This window comes from Merops nubicus, unplaced genomic scaffold (assembly GCF_000691845.1).
Source record: "Merops nubicus isolate BGI_N331 unplaced genomic scaffold, ASM69184v1 scaffold21971, whole genome shotgun sequence".
In the NCBI taxonomy this organism is placed as follows: domain Eukaryota; kingdom Metazoa; phylum Chordata; class Aves; order Coraciiformes; family Meropidae; genus Merops; species Merops nubicus.
In genome coordinates, this window is record NW_008587962.1 from 41,811 (window position 1) to 55,434 (window position 13,624).

The window sequence follows — 13,624 nt, forward strand, 5'->3', positions numbered from 1 at the left end:
CCCTCAAGCAGATGGTGCAGTGGGTGGGGCTGGGACGTCAGTGGAGCCAGGGAGCAGCTCCGAGCACTGCCCCGGCCCAGGGGGTGAAGTGTAGCCCCAGGGCCAGTGCAGAGCAGCACATCTCATGAGCCCAGGCTCCTCCTCATCTCCTTGCACTGAGGGCTTTTCCACCATCAGCTACTTTATCCATGGAGGTCACTATCTGAAACACCACCCTGCCATATTGTCCTCATCACACCCCTCACCCAGCCAGCCTCTGCTCTCACAGCACCTACTGGATGCTCTGCCCACTCCCACGGCCACTGCTCGAGCCCCTGCTCCATCACTTGCCTTGCTGGACCACCCCCAGGAGTGCCAAGGGTGACTCAGTGCTCGGCCAGCCCATGGGGTTCATGCTGGGCTCCACCTTGGGATGCAGCCCAGTAGAGCCTGGTTTGTCTGGCTCGAAGCCAAGGGGGACGTGCCCAGGGTGAGATGTCACACAGCTCACTGGGGGTCAGGATTATTTGTTCTTTATGTCGTTTTTAAAAGCAAGCTTTACACTTTGGTTTCCAGCTCTACCATTTGCCTCCCCTAAGAGCACATGAAAGAGAAACACCACAACAAATGCAATGGGGCAAAGCCTCTGACCCTGTAAAACCAAACCACTGAGAGACAGTCGTGTGTCACACGAGCACAGGGAAGAACATCTCTGCTCCTACAGTGGCACTTGCAGGCGTCACCATATGGAAGAGATGGTTAAACCAGAGAGGAGAGCATTCATGGTGCAAGGACTCCCATTTCATACTCAGATCACCAAGGAATAAATCAAACAGACCATAAAAAGCACACCACTGCCCCACTGTCTCACGCAAACCCCCAGCTAGAAGGTTTTACCTCTGCTGTGGTTTAGTTGTTTGGTCTAAGCAGTGGAAACATCCTGTCTTAAGATGAGCCATGCTTCTGGCTGCTTGATGCCAGCAGCTTACGCTGGTGCCTTCCCATCAAATCCAAGCAGTTGGAGCAAGCTGTTGGGGTTTCACCATGGGGTAAGCTAAACTGGTCAGCCCCAGGCAAAGGCTGGTCCATGGTCCTGCTTGCCTGTCTCATGGGACATCAACGCAGCTTGTTTCCACTCAGATCCTACAGCCAGGATTTGGTGTCCTTACAACTCCCCCCCTTCCCTGCAGGAAGGAGAGGCTGGGCCTCCAGCTCTTGTTGAGGAAACCCCAATCTCCATTTCATTGCACTTGGCAGCCAGAGGGATCAGTGCCCTCCTCCACTTGCCCCCGAGCCAGGCAGCACTCATGGGGGAAGCAGAGCTGCAAACCTCACCTCTGGGAAAGAAATTCTGCTCGTTTTTAATCACTGTTAAGCACAGTTATTAAATAGCTTCCAAAAGCTCCTAAGCTCTGGTCTTACTGCTACCTTCTGGGCCTCAGATTACAGATCTTGAGTTGAATTTGTACTGCCCACCTCTAGGAAGGGTGACTGAAGCTCTTTTTTCCCTCTTTATCAAGAAAGAGCATGCAGCCAGAAAATGTAGCAGCAAAGCCAGCTGTCCTCTAGGCAGCCAATTTCACAGATAAGTTACTCCCCAACTGCACACGGTATAGATCTGATCTTGGAAGTGGCCCCGTGGGGACACGTCCCACTCCTCTGCAGAGTGATGCCAGTACAGGACAAATCAATGCGACCCTACAGAGAACAAAACTCCACGCACACCTTTTTTAGCCTTGATTGAGCCTCTTGAAATCTCTGGGAATATTTCCTTCACCACGTGTCTCTGCATTGTGCTGATCCCTGGGGCTTGCAGGGCCCTCCCCTTCAGGCTGCACAAATCCTCTCCCTGGTATTTAACAATGCACAGAGGGGCCCAAAAGGCCCAGCACTGGGGATTGCCTCCAGGGGTGGTAGCAGGGATGCTACTTGACCAGCTACTTTCTTCCACCTTCTCCATTTATTTATAATAAATGCTGCAAAGTCTCCCACGGTTCCACCAGACCTTGGCTTTACCCCTGACGAAAGCAGGAACAGGGCTCCTCTGTCCCCTCCAGCACCTGGCTGTGCCCACGAGTGACCCAAACCCCAGAAAACAGCCCTGTATGGTCCTGGTGCCTCTGGGTTCTCCAAACCACAAGCTAAGCTGAACTATACTGTATTATCATAGAGTCATAGGATGGCTTGGGTTGGAAAAGACCTTCAAGATGACCTAGTTCCAACCCCCTGCCATGGGCAGGGACACCTCCCACTAGACCAGGCTGCTCAAAGCCCCATCCAGCCTGGCTGTGAACACTTCTTGGATTGGGCATCCACAACTCTGGGTGACCTGTTCCAGTACCTCACCACCCTCACAACAAAGAATTTCTTTCTAGTATCTGAAGTAAATCTTTCCTCTTTCAGTTTAAAACCATTACCTTCATCCCATCACTACATCCCCTGATAAAGAGCCCACCCCATCTTCCCTGGGGGTCCCCTCTAGGTACAACTCTCTCAGCCTGCCCTCACAGGAAAGGTGTTCCAGCCCCTCGATCACCCTCATTAGGAAAAAGAGTTGTCAGCTCTGGCACAGGCTGCCCAGAGAAGCGGTGGAGTCACCAGCCCTGGAGATATTTAGAAGACACACAGACATGGCACTTAGTGACATGGTTTGGTGGTGGACCTGGCAGTGCTACATTAACAGCTGCACTCCCTGATTTTAGAGGTCTTTTCCAACCTAAATGATCCTATGGAACACAATGCTGAAGAATTTCAAATCCCAGGCAGGGTTTCCAGGCTCTATCTCAGGCTGTTCCAAGTCCCTGCACAGTCTGGGGTGGGGGGGGAGCAGTGCTGGGTCTGCAGAGGCTCCCTGGCTAGGGGTGCTCCTCAGCAGAGGACCAGCAGCCCCAGCACCACTTCTGTTTCAGTTTTGCTGAACAAAAGCAACCCCAGCAGGAGCTGTGGGCCTTGGGGCCACAGAACATGGTCAGGGAGGGGTGCAGGACTCTGGGCCAGGTAGGCAGCCAGCAGAAGGTGGTGGCTTTGTTCTTGCCTGCAGACCAGGGGAGGGCTGGCTGTGGGCAGCAGCATGGGGACCGGTCCCTCGTGCAGCTCTGTGGAGCAGGGGCACAGGAGGATGAGCTGCAGCTCCCACGGGCAGGCCAGGCTGGGGGCAGGGGGAACAAATGGAGGGATTAAGAAGAGTTGAACTGGTTTTTCCCTCTGCCATGCTTGCACTCTGCACATAAATAAGTTAAAGGTGGTCATAGCAGGCTTCAGTGCTTGCAAGCAGCTTCAGAAAGTGATGTTTGTGGGAAGAATGGCACTGCTGGTGTGCTGGTCTGGGCAGAGGGCTCAGGGTTGCTGCTGCCATGCCCAGACACCTCCTGCTGCTCCACACAAGCTTTGACGGCAGCTGATGTTGCCCCAAACACTTTAACCAGCCCAGCCACCCCAACTGTCTCGGCATGGAGCAAGGGGCTTGCAATAAATCGGGCAATTCTACCACCTTTCCCACTGCCAGCAGCAAGGCAAAGGCCATGTTAGGGGACAAGGGGCCACCCCAGCACCTCTTTCTTTGGGATCGTTGCTCTCATGTCCTACACGGGCTCCCCTTGCCAGCCCCCAGCACACCAAAACACCCCTCTCCAAGCGTCGAGGAAGAAGCCAGGGCAGGTTGCCCCTTCCTCCTCCACACAGGCCACCCGAACGCAGCTCCACGGGCAGCAGCCTCACCACCGGCTCCACCTCGGTGCAGCACAGCCACGAAGAGCCAAAGCTCTTCCCGGGGAGGTTTGCTGCTCATTCCTCACCCATCAGCTCTGCTTTGCAGCAGAGGCAACCTCCTGCCACCTCCTGCCTCTGGGACACGGGGGTTTACCCCCAGGCAGCACGCAGCAGCGCTGGATTTCCACAGCCTCAGCCCTTCCTGACTCTTGGTGCCTGCACACAGACACAAACCACTTTGCTTTCCCAAGCTGTTCTCACCAGAGAGGCTGCACGTGTTTTCTCCCCTGGCATTTAAGGGTGGAGTGCAGCTATCCGAGCAGCTAGATATTAAAAATTGAATAAATCAGGGAAAAACCCCAGCAGTTAGCAGCTCTGATCGAGGCTGAACAGGTATTTGGAGTTTCAGAGAGAAAATGCTTTGACCTCAGCACATGAACGACTGATCACGTTTTTAAGGCCACTCATCTACTTTGCACTTGAATTGGATGATGCACTTTTAAAAACGCAGCCCCAGGTGAGTTCTAGGCTTTTTTTGGAGATCTGGCATAAAAGCACCAGGCAGATGTGACCCGCCAGGCAGGGGTGGCTCAGCAAGGGCCCTCTCCTGGGCCTGGGGCTTTGAACACAGTTTGGAACAGAAATGTCAATATCTGGGGTTTATTTGTGACCCAGCTCAAACCACTTCAGTTTGATCACAGAGCTGCAGCATGAGCAGAATAAACATTTACTCAGGTGCCTGAAAGGCAGCAGAGTCTCACAGCAAGAAGAAAACTTTCCCCTACACACCCTCCCCAAAAAAAAAATAATCACTTTTTTCCCTCTCCCTCCCAGAACTGTCAGGAAAGGCCACGAAGTCTTTCCACAAGTTTTCTCACAACCCCAGAGGACGGGGTTTCCTTGCTGGCTGGCAGAGCCCTGTGCTGAGGAGGTGGGAGCTCTCACGTCCAGGCTGTGGGGCACAAAAAGCAGGAGAGATGTCTTGTGGTGGCCCACGTGGGATGGACAGATGGAGACCTGTAGGACAGAAGCCACCCTGGCAGAGTGTGAGTGTCAGGAGGTACATGGCTGGGACTGACCTGCCCATCCCCATCACATACTGTGCCCTGGGGACAGCACCTCCCAGTTTTCCCCACCCGAAGCCAAGAGGATGAGCAGGAACCAAGCAACTGCGGGCGCGGGGGCAGAGGTCTCTCCCAGTGCAAGCCCTGCACAATGGCAATCTGCAAGCTCTGGTTTCCACCCGGTCCTCAGTTGCCTGCCCACAGTAGTCACCTGGTTGTGGGATCATCTGCAGTCCCTGCCCTGAGCAGAGACCTCCCAAGAATGGCTCCACACGCACAAGGAGGCCCAAGCCAGCCACTCCTGCTTGCAGGAGGGGCTGTGCCCACACACCCTGTGACACGAGCAAACGTTCTGTACTTGGGGCACAGCTGAGAGTTCAATGCATCTATGGGACCACTCAGGGTTCAAGGACCATGAGCAGAGCTCCAAGCAGCTTGATCTAGTTGGAGATGTCCCTGCTTATTGCAGGGGGGTTGCACTGGATGACCTTCAGAGGTCTTTTCCAACCCAGCACATTCTATGATTCAGAGCCCAGAGCACTCACTGGACCAGCTTTTCTCTTGCCTGCTGGGCTTTGGACTAAGGTCAGGCCCCCTCTCACTGATCTGACACAAGTGGGATGTTGTGGTGGAAGAGCTCTGCAGGAGACCAGCTGTGCCGAGTGTCACAGCCCCGCAGCCAGGGGCAGCTGCCCAGCCAAAGGGGGCTGTCCTCACCCAGGCAGGAGCTGCTCTTCCTGCCCTCACCCACCCCAGCAGAGCTCGTGCTGCCTCAGCACCACTCCCCAGGTTTCTGCCAACCTTTCTGCCTCCTGCGTAGCTCTGCAGCTTCCTCTTCCCTTCCTTTAGTTACTTCAGACTTTCCATCCAACCCTGAAGTTTCCTTCAAAGCCCTGATTCTACAGAGCAGCACCAACAGCTTCCTCCTCAACCACATCTCTCCACTTGCTGGCAAGTCTGTTTTCCTCAATAGCTTCTTTTCCTGGGACACGTACAAGTCCTCCTCCTTTCCAGATAACCAGCTTGACTGGTATTAACAAATTCCTCTTGGTTTTGCCCCTCTTATGGATCATTTTTTTTTTTCCTAACCTGTATCTCATTTAGTTCCCACCCCTTCTCTTTTCCACTTCCAAGTCCACCCCCCTAGACACAAGCACAAGAGAGTCCAAGAGGTACTCTAACATCTCCTCATGACCATGGAGGGCACCTGGTACCACTGAGTGACCTTTTCCCACTTGGTACCACTGAATGATGCTGGTTTTTTACAGATGTGCCTGGATGTCATTAAACAGCCGCCGAATTTGGAAGGTCTGTGCTCTGCTCAGCTGCGAGATGCTGCATTATTCACATGTATGTACACAGCACTTGCTCAAGAGGAAGGTTGGTTTTAATTTGCACATAAACTGTTAGAATACGTAGCAGGTGATCTTTTGTGAGGACACCGAAAGAGATGATGAGGAAATGACAGTTTAGGTGGGAGGCTCCGTGTGGCTTCCATCAGCCTTGCAGAGAATCACAGGCTTCACCTGTACTGCAAGATGCTGTCACAATTCCAGCAAATTTATCCAAGGGCTTAGACACCGTTCTGGCACCGGAGAAGCCGTCTGCAAGTCAGACACCTGCTCGGCCATCCCTGCAGCTCAGCCTTCTGTCGAGCAGTTGCAGTGACAGAGGATCCCACTTTTGCTAAAATTCCACTTTGGAATGTGTGGAGCAGCCGACATCGTGTGCTGGGCAAGCATGTGACCCTCTCCCCAGGCGAGTCTCCAGCCATCCACCTCGGCAGCTCCCACGCAGAGACACCCCACGGGTGGGAGATGGGCAGCACCAGCCTGTGGTCCTGTCAAGCCATTCCATGAAACCCTTCTCAGAAGTTCAACCCTGCCCCCTCGCTGCAGCACCTCCAGCTCTGCTGCACCCCGAGTGCTGCAGAACCTTCAACGTCCCACTGTAAGAAACTGCCCTGCTTAGCACACAGCATCTCTTTACACAGGCAGAAGCCTCTCCACCTCAGAACTGGATGTAATGGGGTGCTGAGAACCCATCCACACACGAGGCCCCCAACACCAGCCCTTCCTGGAGCACTACTGCTGTCTCACACGTCCTTTCAAGGGCAACAAGCTGCATGTGGAAACCCTCCAGCCGCGCCCACAACGGGGACCCACTGGCCCAGATGCCACTCTCAGGACACTCCCCCGGGCCCCAGTTTCCCCCGCTGATGAAGAGGACACTCCTTCCCATGCTGCTACAGCTCACCAGCCACTCCTGGTCCACCTCCAGCCATCTGCTCGCTCTCTCCTCCAGGGCTGCCCAGCCCAGCCCCTCTCCTGGGCACTGGCCCCAGGGAGCACAGAGATGCTGAGCCCCCAGCTCAGCTCCCACGGCCACAACACCCTGCACAGGAGCACTGAAGAGATGCTGTAAAACACAAATCCAGCTTCGGGGGCCTGTTACATCAACTGTAACACACAGGCAAGAAAGATCAGAGTCATCCAAGGCTTGATGATCACTCTTGCAGAAAGCAGAGGGGTTTGCTCCCACTCCCTCTAACAGTTGCTTTTATTGCTGTAATGATGCCTTGCTGATTGGAAGAAGAGCCTGCAGAGTTTTAGCCTGGCTTAAAACAAATCCATTTACAGCACCAAGGAGACTACCACTAAGAGAAGGTGGAGACAGAAATATTCATTATTTACTGGAAAGCATCTCCTGTATGATAGATCCTAAATCCCTTTCCTAACGACACCGAGTAGCTCCAACTAGTGCAGGAGCTGGCACCACCAAGGTGCTGACACCAGCTCAAGAACTGGATGTGAAGCGAAATAAATTCCAGTTCAAAAACTACTCAAATTTTAAACAAAAATGGTGGGAGGTTTTGTCTTTCACTAAACATTTGAGAATTAATTGTGCAAAAGTCTAATAAGTTGAGAAACTGTAACTATTTTAGGGGAAGAAAGGTTGAATTCAAGCAGTGAAAGAGTTGAGGAGAGCACTCTGGACAAGCTGCTGATTTCATAACAAGGCTGAAGAGAGCTGATTAAGTCAACTGCTGTTAATGAAACAATATACCTGGCTATCTTATGCCATCACCTAACATACAGCAGTAGCCATGTGGTGGCTCATGTTACTGCTTTCATACTTTACTGGCATCCACTCCAATGTCTACAGCTTCGAGGTGCCACTGTGGAGGCCCAGGAGATGGGTGCTGGGGTCAAGGGTGGGAGCTCCCTCACGACACCCCACTGCACAGCACCTACCCCACTGCTGAGTCAGGCAGCCCCAAGGGCAGGCGTGGGTGTTACAGTCACTGTTTTCCAGGCTGAAAAACTTTGTGGCCATGACAAATCCATTCAGAAATGAAAAGAAAAAGGAAACCTGGGGAGAATATGGAAACTGGCTGCGGTGATACTGCCATCCCAAATTCCCACTGAACACGCTCAGACCTCTGAATTAATTTTTCTTTCTAGCTGGAGGGTCACTGAGAGGACACAGTAAAACCTGTTAGTAAAGAAATAAAAAGTCCAAGAGATTGATGCACATCTTTTTCCCCTGATGATTCAGAAGGAACGTCTTCCCAGAGCCCAAACCACAGAGCAGTGCACCATGGTGAGGGCCTCCTCCTGTTTTACCTTGAGAACGGCCCTGCAGGAGAAAGGGGAAGAGCGAGTGGTCCCTCTGATGGAAAGGAAAAAACAGCTCAGACAGCATTCAAACCCCACTGATCCACAGTAACCACTGAAACAAGCCCAGATGCTTCCCCAAAAGGGATTATAGTGAGGTGTGGAACGTGTGTTGTGGTTTGAGTCTCAGAAGGGAGCCCTTCTGGTGGCCACAGAATCGTGTCTCTCAAAACCAGCAAAGAGGACCTTGCTACTGAAGCAGATCACTACGCTGTGGAAGTGCAGGTGCCTGTGAGGTGACTGGAGAACCTCCAAGGGGAGACACGGAGTATGTGCACAGGACAATGCACCATCACTTACACTTTAGGGCTATTTTGAATCCTAGAACAAATTCAGCTAAATTGACCATAAATTTGTGTTGCACTTAAGCCTGGATAAAAACCCCATTCACTTTCACAAATGTTAGGGCATAGGGACGAAGGATGAAGTCCTCTCCCCAGGAGGCAGACACCACTCACCTGACCTCCTCTCCAGTGGGGTGCACAGCAGCCTTCACCACAGCGACGCCCCAGCACTCAGAACATTTTCCATGACACATCTAGACCCCAGCATCTGTACCTCACATCCCGACTGCATTAAAAGCACAATCTGTTCTCAAATTTCTCAGCCACTAAAACCATGTAAACATCTCCCGTTTTACTCTTCTACCCTGCTGGCTCCTTTATTTCTATTAGAGGCTCCTGTAATTTAATATTTTCCTAAGACAGAGGACTCAGCCCATTTTAATCTAGCAATTAATTCCTTTCAGCTCCAGAAGCGCTTGCAGTTCTGTTCATGAGCACAGAGGTAATCCTCCAGCCGCCGAGAGGAGAAAGCCTGGGCAAAGGCTTTCTTCACCTTTCCACACCCCTTCCCAGTGCCCTCCCACAGCTCAAGTGACCTGGGGGAAAGATGAAGTCCACACACAACCTGTAAAAGACAGTGGAGAGGCCTCAGCCCTGCTTTCACAGAACAAACCCTGAGGGGATTATGAAGAAGGTTATTTTCTTCATCGCTGTTATTTTTGTCTACAGAATCACTACAGTTAGAAAGGACCTCTAGGATCATCAAGTCCAACCTTCATCCCAACATCTATGAAAAGCCTCATTAACCCATTTTATCTTCACCCCGAAGTGGCTTATGGTAACCTTTCCTCTGAAAAATGGATTTTTTCTGGCTGTTACTGTAAAGCAACAAGAACAGCTTTGCTTATTTAGATGTTCTCCTAGAGATTTACAGTTTGTGAAGATCTGCAGGTAAAAAGTGAAAGTAAAAAAACAGGGGGAAAACAAAGCAAAAAACAGTTTTGATGTTGGATGTTGTAACAAATATTTTTTTGTTTTAACATTTTGGATGCCATTAATAAATACTTACATTTCCTCAATCTGGTTGGAGATCAGGGGCTGTCTTAAAAGCCTGTCTGCTAATGTGAAGGTTATCTCCACTGTGTAATGTGTTAGGTGTCAAGAGCTCTTTTAGATGAATCAGCGTTAAAAAGCATTGGCTCTCCAAAGAGTATAAAAAATAAATATGACAATAGGGACTAAAGATAACTAGGAAAGCTGTCTGTATTGCCTAAGGGTGGCAGAAAAAGATACCTGAACCTTGGCCAGAGAAAGCGCCACCAGAAATAGAAATAACTGAAAAAAAAACACCCCGTGTTTGAACAAATCAAAGGAGGCCAAATTCAATGAACAAGTTACCACCAATTATCTAATCATACAAAGCCAGAGAAATTTCACCTCTATACGCCATGGTGCCAAAATGAAAACAGAATTAATACTCTGAGTTTTGCAAAAGCTACAAGGCATCACTTTGAAAATATCACCCAGATTTCAGCTGCATGGTGCCACTAACTGGAACTTTCCTTTGTGCAACTGCTAGCACTGTTCTTCAAAAGCCCAGTTCTTTCTCATCAGCTGTACCACGGGCATCAGCTTGAAGACACCTATCTGCCATGGAAGACAAGGCTCAGTTCCCCAAGTTGTTCAGTCCAAATTCCTGTGGCATGTATCCTCCTTCCCATCTTCAAACTCTACAGGAAGTTTGTCATTACAAGAAAGAATCACTGTTCTTAAACTCAGAAAATAACCATCCTGATCAACATAGGCAGGTGAAAGAGGGAGTCTCAGCACCTGCCATTTCAGTGCCCCCAACACACACTTTTGCCCACTTTCATTGCCTACAGCAGTGCTGGAGGAGGGGGACAGCAACTGACTTGTATTGCTCTCCTGAGCAGTTCCACCGAGTGGACTAAGAGGGGCCTTCTAATCTCAGGCTGAGAGTGGAGAATAAAAGCAGTGTCATTTCCAGTTCTCATTTCAGGAGGACTTCTTCAAAAAGAAGCAGGAGTGAGCTTGGACTACTTCTAATTTGCTGAGGCTTTTTGGAAAGATGTCTCTGGTAAGATGTTAGCAGTATAAACATTCACACTCCTCTCCCCAAGCAAGTTCTGCAGGTGTGTAAGAGGTGGACTTGGAGCTGATGCATCCCATCTTTTTGTTCCTAGGATACAACAGGCTCAAAGCTTTGGCCCAAAACCAAGCTGGCTTGTTTCTCTAACATTTTTCTGATTAAAAACAATTATTTCACTCCCCAGGCAGGTGAGACCTGACTGCATGTGCCCAGCTCTAGCTGACCACGCTTACCAATTTAAAATGAACTGCACAGCAAAGGCAACTTTTTTGGTATTTTTTTTGGTGGCATCAGAAGGTGACTGACTCAGGGTTACAAGTTTAACAGCTAGTGTAGGAATAATAATTAACAACCCCTTCAGAGAGCAGATGGGCTCCACACACTTTGTAGTGGGCAGAGTCTAAGGAGGAACGACATCATGGCCAAGGTGTCAGCCAGGGCCCCAACACCTCGCCTGGTGAGAGCATCTGGTTCTCCAAATCCCCGTTAGGCTGGTGTGAACCAGGTCTGGTGCTGTGACCTGTGCATACACGTTTGTGTGCTGTAGAGCAGGAGCTGTTATCCACATTTTCAATTACACATCACTGGGTGGTGTGGTTTGGTTCTATGGACCACTCCACACATCATTCCTTTCTGGTAAAGGGGTAAGAGATGAACAACAAATCAAAGTTAAAAAATAAATAAGAAAAAAAAAAATCACCTTACTTTCCTTGCTCGTACAGATTGAACAAAGTCTAAAAGACATCTTTTGAACTTGGTTATGGATCAAGTGATCCAAATCTAATACTGGTGACTAAAGGAACAGCACGTGAGGAGACAATGCTTCTAAACTAAACCCACAAAATCTGTGGATCTTTCAAAGTTTGTGACAAATCAGTAGCATGACAACAACCAACCAACCCATTCTCTTTGGGTAACTCCACATAAATCCCAGGACAAGGAACACAACGCAAACAGCTGAAATAAGGCCCTGGGCAGTCCCTCTGACCTACAGGGTGCCACGTCTTTCTGTCAGATCTACAAATCCAACCCAGGTGAGCTAGAGAACAATGCAAGGGAAAAGCCATTCTGAAACAGAAGATGAAGTGTTGCAAGGGTAAAAGAGAAGAAAATTTAAAAACTAAAAAGGATTTGTAATGAAAGCAACTTTAAATAGAACATCTGTTCCTTTTAGCTTCATGGCATTTCCACCAAGCTGCTTTCACAAAGTATAAGCTATTGGTATGAGGAAGGGGAAAAAAAAAGTTCCAAATCTGTCAGCTACAAGCATTTACACAATATACCCTTAAATCATAACACCCTCAGTACCTCCAACAGGATGGAAAAGACAAGATAGTGCTTTCACTGACAAAGGTACTTCCCTAATCCATGCAGGGATTCAGAGCACTTCGATTCCAGGCTGTAATGGAAGACAGTTAAAAAACCGCCCCCCAAAAAAATCTGCTTTTCAAGATTGAAAAGATCACAGCCAGCAACAGAAATAATGAAGAGACAGGTTTTGTCTGTTGATAAGAACAGTTGTTAAAAGACAGCTCAGTATTTTAAGATGAAAAATACAAAGAGCAGCCTAAATATAAGATCTGCCACATCTTTAAGTGCTTTTGTGCACGATACGAAAAACAAGTGGATGTGGTTTGCTCTTCTGCTTTTGGTGGAGTTGAGCCATCTAAAGAGAAGAAAACAGAATAAAAACCTGTGAAAAGAGTGCGTTAAATAATAAGAGATCAGTGTGCACGTCACTCAAGAGCTGTGGTTTAACTGCTAGTGAAGAAGCAAAAGCAAACAGTGGCTTCCTGGAACGGCCACGTGGTGTGGTGAACACGAGGTCCCCCAGGCACCTGCCGGCAGAGGACCCACAGGTCCACATTAAACTAATTAATTTCTCCAAAATCTTCTTGTATCACTTGAATGCTCTCATGAAGTAACAACCAACCTCAGATCCTCTTCCTCATCCAAGATGCTGTAGGACCCCAGAGGTTTTATTAATTTGATTTATAGTTTAATTTTTTTAAAATAACTTTTCTAAAAATGCAGAATTCAAGTTCTTATCAGCTGAACACAACTTTCACTTAGGACAGGTAACTGCAGCTTTTTTCTTGAAAAAAGTAGTTAATAAAGATGTCTTTTCCTCCTCTTTTCCAATTAAAAAATCGCTCAGAAAAGCTTGGCAGAAGTTACACAATCAGTTCTGGGGGAGCATTATTACATGACAAGGAACTGTCCGCGTTCTCTAGAAGAACGGAGAAGTTTTCACACAGGTTCAGTCACTGTAACGTGTTTTGGCAAATATTTCTGGGCATGGTTATAGCTTCTCATCACCACTCTGCTCTTGCTATGACTTACAGCTATAAAATCTGTCAGCAGCTACAAAAAAAGGCAAGTGAATCTCTAGTTGGAAGGCATTCATTTACAAAATCTGTAATGACTGGAGTTTCAGCTGTTAGAAACTTCAGAAAAAAATACACCAATTAAGCTTTAATTGAAGAAATACATTTGAGAAAGCTCAGAAACAGGAAGACATACAAGAGAGAAAAGTCAGCTGAGGACAATGAGAGGCACAACTGACAGTGAATTATTTTTTTTAATAGATTATGGAATAGTATTGTCCTACATTACCTTGTTTTCCAAGTATGTGTCATTGTTTAATTCCTGTGACTTACTGGCATCCAAATGGGATCGTATGTTTGGTGGAGGTGGGCAATCTCAGCACCAGAGATTTCTTAGGATTATGAAAAAAGGAGGGAGTGGCATATGCTGCATTTCAGTATCATAAACTGATGTTTAAAAAAACAGTAAAGCAGT